This window comes from Anastrepha ludens, chromosome 3, assembly GCF_028408465.1.
Source record: "Anastrepha ludens isolate Willacy chromosome 3, idAnaLude1.1, whole genome shotgun sequence".
Taxonomy (NCBI): domain Eukaryota; kingdom Metazoa; phylum Arthropoda; class Insecta; order Diptera; family Tephritidae; genus Anastrepha; species Anastrepha ludens.
Window position 1 is genome coordinate 32,414,943 of NC_071499.1, and position 6,593 is coordinate 32,421,535.

Below are 6,593 nucleotides of genomic sequence, written 5' to 3' on the forward strand. Positions count from 1 at the left end.
AATAACAATAATGCATATTTGTACTCGTATTAGTCAATCGATGAGTGAAGATGTGTGAACTTCAAGAAGCTATCCGAGAGATTGCACACCATTGCGAATAGTCCAGTCAAATTAGGCCAAAACGTAAGGGTCAAGTTACTAAAATTCATAACAAGCTGAAAATGGATGAAATTGTTCAAAACGTATATAGAAATAAAATTTTAAAGCTCCCAATCGATCCGGCCGGGGGAAAAACATTACCTCGAGTCAAAGATTAAAAAAATGGATTTTTTGTGAATTTCTCGAAAACGGTCAGTTTTATTGTAGATCATAAAATTATCTACAAAGATTTTTTCCCTAAATACCACCGTTTCTAAGATATAACGAAGTAAAGAGTTGAAGAGGAGGAGAAGTAACGCAATCGTTTGTATTTGGCGATGCACAATTTTTGTGGTGATAGTTTTTGAGTTGCGAATACCTACATCAATTACCTTGAAGAGCAAAAAATGATCACCGGTGCGTAAAACGCGAAGTGTTGGCTTTTATTCGGCAGCGATTTGAAGCAAAAGCGACCGGATTTGACTGTAATCGCAATAACAGAATTGCAGGATTTCGATTACGAATTGTTCCCTCATGCAAACTATTTTACACAGATTTGGGACTTATGCCTGCGGGACTCTTATTCGTCTCCAAATATGAGGACGTGGATTGGCAGTGAAAGATTTAGAATGATGAAGGAAACGCCTATTTTAGCGAACACAAGAAATACCAGGTGAAGACCGGAAATTTTTACTAAGACACGCACCACGAATGGTGTAGATGTGGAGTAAAGACGATTTTCTTAAAGGCTTACTACTCATCTACGCCAGAAAACATTCTCTGTTTACACCTTCCAGGGCTCACTTGTGTTATATATATAAAATTGGCGCGAACACCCTTTTTGGGTGTTTGGCCGAGCTCCTCCTCCTATTTGTGGTGTGCGTCTTTATGTTGTTCCACAAATGGACGGACCTATAGTTTTAAGCCGACTCCGAACGGCAGATATTTTTATGAGGAGCTTTTTCATGGCAGAAATACACTCGGAGGTTTGCCATTGCCTGCCGAGGGGCGACCGCTTTTAGAACGAAGTACCTTCTGTCATCAAACACACAGTCGGCGCACTTGCGTATCGGCACCCAGGTTTCGAGGTTGTAAGAGACTTCGTTTATCTAAAAACCAGAATTAACACCAATATCAATGTCAGCCTTAAATATAATACTTTGGACTAAGTAGGCAATTGAGTAGTAAAGGTTCTCATCATGCCCGTCCTAACGTATGGCGCAGAAGCTTGAAAGATTCTAAGAAAGTGATCTGGTAGTAGCAGAGGTAGGAAAGATCAGGTGGAGAAGGTCTTGGCTTCATTTGGTGTGTCCAAATGGCGCCGAGAAAGAAACGACGCGCATTGTCAAACTCGACCAAAATCGAATAAGCGGTCATCGCGCCAATTAAGAAGAAGAAAACAATTAAAAAGTATGAGTTTCCGATGAGTTTATTGTAGAGTTTCCGGCAAACCAGGGTTGTTTTAGCAAGGCAAGTTTATAGTTTCTACCTGACTTTTTTGTTTAAAAACAGCTTTTTTAACATAATGCCTCGAAAGCGTAGACATGGGCTTACAGCCCTGCTTAAGTGAACCAAAAGAATCTTAGAAGTTTGAATCACGAGCCAAAGAGAATTGTCTATTGGAGTTGGAGGAATTCGAAATGCTCTTGGAATGATTAATCGCAGAAAATTCAGAGCATAGCGGTCGGTTGGTTATCCTGTGACTCGTAGACTCGAAGCGAAAGAAACATACATAAATTTATGAAAATGGTAAAAAAGATAAACAAAAGGTCTTCTCCTCATTGAAAGAACTACATACATAGATATTAAATAGATTTCAGAATTTGAACTAAAATAATTCTTCAGAATTTATTCACACAAGCTAAATAAAGGAGTGCCAATGATTTGCGTTCACGACAAATAGATCCCAGTTGTTAAAACTAAATCCATTCACTTTATCCTTTCAACCACGTTATGTACACACCGGACCGTTAGACTTTGTCTAACGCCTGTCTATCAGGTTGAGTGTTTATTCTCGTGTGGATAAACCCTTTGCCAAATATGTTTGTATGAGTAAATAAGAATAATTTCATTATAGTACTTGAAGCTGCGTAAGGCCAATCGTTGTTGTGCAGATGTTTGGTATGTATGTATGTACGATTTTTTATCCCGGAATCTACAAAAGTTGTTTGAGCTACATATAAATGCTCGCAAGAAGTAAAAACTGAGCGAAATGAGTAAATAAACCAAAGCTGTGTTGTTGAAAACTCTCTGAGCGCCCACATTTACTAAGTTTACATATCTCTTTATCGCGCCCATTTGTTTGTTTACGTTTACGCGACAGTACACACTACGCTGTGCATTCTTGCGCAATAACCGGCGAATTCGCCGCAAAAAGGAGCGTTCCGAAAACAAATATGCCGAGCAGGAAATGCAATTAACTTTTGCTTACTTGCTTAAAGTAACTGTTCTTTTAGTATTGTTCTCACTCTCTCTCCCGCTCTCTCTATTTCTTTTAATGAAGAATGTGCCTCCCGGTTTGCGAGAGCGCTCAACATTGCTATCGTCCATTAACGACGATGACGACGACGACGACTTTGACAACAACAACGGCTGGTTATTCTGTTATATAGTTGCCATATCAGCGAGCCAGCAAGTGCTCTTATAAAGGGTATTGATTAAAAATCCTTATTTTTTTGAAGTTCGACACAACAACAACAACAACGATGGATTCGAGTGCGCCGCGAATTGCTATTCCTGCCGTTATTTCTGTTCCTGTGTCAGTGTACGAGTATCTTCCTATTGTGTCCTGCGCGCGAGGTTCGCCTTGACTCCTCGCTCCAGTCGAATACGTTCGCGCACACATACATGCACATATATCAATAAGGATGTGCTTGCGCCTGACAAGGATATGACTCTCGGTAAACTGCAACTAGCGGTAACAATAGCGGAGGTGAAGGCGACAGCGGTTGCTTGGCAAATGCAGATTGCCACAGTGCGCACAAGTTGGGAGTTCGAGGGGTTGACTGCTTGCCTATAAGACGTCGGCTACAATTGCGACTGCGGCAGGCGCGATAGTATTGTGTTTGCAGGACAATATATATGTGTATGTATGTGTGTTATGGTATACCAGGCCAGTCGGTAAGGGGACGAAGGTTTGCTGGTTGAGTAATTGCAAGTACAGCTGTGGGTGTGAGGGAACATGTGTATGCGTGTGTGTGCGCGAGTGGATGCTGTTAGGGTTAGCTCTGCCACTGCCACTGTCTATAGATTTTACCCATTGGTGCACACAAACAAAAATGCACACACTTTTATACGCAGAGTTAAATACATGGACATACAAACATACGTTCTTTTGTACATTTTATCATTGTGTGCAAATGCAATGCACAAATATTAGAAAGTTTGCTACAGACACAAGCAGACAGGGAGTGACTGGGAGTTGTTGCGATTTAATTAAAAAAATGCAGTTAAAGTATTTTCACAGCATTCGTAAACACTTAAGGATGAACTTTAAACTTGATTTTGCAGCTACCGAAAGCTTTTGGAGTACATGAAAAATATGTAGTATGGTTTTTTATTTTTTTGTTTTTTATTTTGTTGCGAATAAATTATATACATACATTAGATGTATGCTAGTATGTGCATATGTATTTGTTATTAACTTTTCACCCAATTCAGTTTTTTTTAATCTTTCTTAGCAATTCCTATATTGTTTTACTTTAATTTTGCTTTTTTTCTCACTTTAAAATAAAGAATTATTTAATTCCAGCACTTCCACATGATTTCCATATTCACTTTAATTCATGCTAATTTCATATTTAAGTTTAATTTTGAACTTTGCATTTGCAAAACTTTTATAGATACATAATTTTCGCCCCCAAATGCACTTAGGGCGACTACAGCAAGCAGAAACTATGTTCTATATTCGTATAAGTATAGCTACATTGAAGAAAAAAGTATTCATAGGACACACAAAAGTTTTCCGTTCACTTACTTTTCAACAACTCACACAAAATTTGTTTCACTTTTTGAATTACATATTATTGCGTATATATTCTCACTTAATTATTATTCTTTGTAATTATTTTATCATTTAGTTAGTTAGAAATTAATTAAATTTAAAAAAAATCACTTTGCTTGCTATCCGACGGTCGATTTCAAACGGCAGCCGAAACACATGAACCACACATTCTGAGCATCGAACTAAGTATGAAATTTTTTTCTTTTAACCCGGTCACACCCTCTATCGCTGGGTATACGAGTACGAGCACTCAAATACAAGTATTCGTAGATTGTATGTACAATTTGTGGGAAAAAGAAATATGCGAGACAGGATTCAGGACTCAGGCACATCGTAAAATTGGGAATAGAGCGCGGAAAGCGACAAAGAGAGGGAGAGACAAAAACGTCAGAAAGTTATTGAACATTTTCATGTGAGAAAAGGTTGTATGCTCAATTTGTGCTTTGCTCGCTTTGTTTATGTGCTTGGCGAGTATCCTGATTTAATGATGCAACAAACGTTGCTTGCTCTCAATAAAAACACTGCCCGTATAAGCTCGGCCGTTCTCGTTTTGAAATAAATTCGCCGCAATACTTAATATTCTGTTTATAGCTCATTAGGCATTAGTATGTTTCTGCTCGATGTCCCGTGCTGCTCTCACACACACGCACATTGTTCACACTGTTGACAGGAAGGAAACTTTGCCAAAGCCGGAAGTATGATTTCTCCTATCAAAGCGGCTCTTTGTAGTGCAGTACACCACTTGTGTTGCGACCTGAAAAGTGGAGTAATTTAGTGTCGCTACGATTATAAATTTGCAAAGATTCATGAATTAATAATTGTTTACCCTTTTTGTTCTGAAGGGTGTTTCAAGGGAAAATAGCGGTGTGGAAAATTTTCAAACAGAAAAGTATAGGCACCACTACCTTAAAAAACCCATATTTTTCGACCGTAAAAACAGAGATGAAAAAATCTACTTTCCCTTTTAGAGTCGGTTTAAAACTGTATGACCATCCATTTGTGGCACAACATCAAGACGCGCACCACAAATAGGAGGAGAAGCTCGGTCAAACACTTAACAGAAGTGTACGTGCGCATTATTTATTTATTTTTTAACAGAGATGTAGAGAGGATGTTGAGGAAACTTTAGAACACCTTCTATGCGTTTGTCCGGCATTATTAAAAACGCGTTTAAAATGCATGAGAACCCTACTGTTTGAGGGTCTGAAGGGCGCCTCAAAAGCGAATCCCCAGCTCTGCTTAGATTCGCTAAAAGCGTTGACTCATACATGAAGTCTACTTTCAGTATGCATAGAGGTAGGTCTCCATCTGGTATCGCTAGGGACCAAAAGGTCTATGCGTGGCTTAATGCCAACCAGGCTAACCTAACCTAACCTAACCTAAAAGAGATGACGGGTTAAATATTTAAAAATTTAGGCCAAGCTTGGACCGTTAAAATTCTGTATTCGAGAACACTTTGCATGTATTTTATTTTTGCAAAATTTTCTGTTCGCCGAAAGCAACTCGGTAGTGCATCAGCTGTTTTGTGTGGATAGTCATTTAATCTATTTATTTGTTTCATGAAACTGCACATAATTTTATATTAATTTTTATAACAATTTTTAGCACTAATCATCGATTTTATGTAAGGAAAAACTAAAAAGAGAATCCATTGGCATCGGTTACACGCTGCTATCAGCGTTCATGAGCAATTAAATCAAATAGCCGATTCAAAAAGCAAATTTTACATGGCCCACCCTATACATAAAACTAAGAATTAAGGTTTTCATACAACTATTTAACGAACTAGTGTGTACAAATGAACAAAAATCAGCTGAAAAACGCTCACCAAGACTTTTTGTAGAGGGTAGAAAATGTCACCAATTCGCCTGGTCGGAGTACTACAGTTTGTGAAAAGAAAACGAAAATTGTACAGCTATTGCGCAGAGCGAAATAAATGCGACATTATTGCAAGAAAAGAATGCACCATTAATTTTAAACTTTGGAGAGTGGAGAGTGGCAGCCGTAGTAGCGACATGGTGAAAAGATTATTAGAGGTGTGCAGACCGTTATTCTGCTCTGAGCGATTTTGACAGAATCAGCTGATGGGCTGACATCACTTGGAATGTATTTACAAAAAACTGAGATTGTGTTGGTGATATACGAAAAAATCAACCAATGACAATTCGTTGCCGTCTGAACAACGACTGATTGGTCAAGTGTGTGAATGCTTATGAAATGATCGTGCAGAGTTCGGTTGCCGATCTCCCAAGTGCCGTGTAGACTAAGCTACCCTCACAATTCTCCTTTTCACCATAGTTTAAGCGCAAACCTGGTAAATCTAACATTTTTGACTAGAATCTATGTCCTGTGCACCACAACCTAAGTTTTATCTACCACGTTTCGCATTCATTCAAATTTTGTAATCTGATCGAAAATTGTGTGTACTCATGATTAAAGAACCGCCGAACTGAACTTCGGGTGAAGTCGAACTGAATATTTCCGAGAGCCTAAGAGCATATCGGAATTTTGA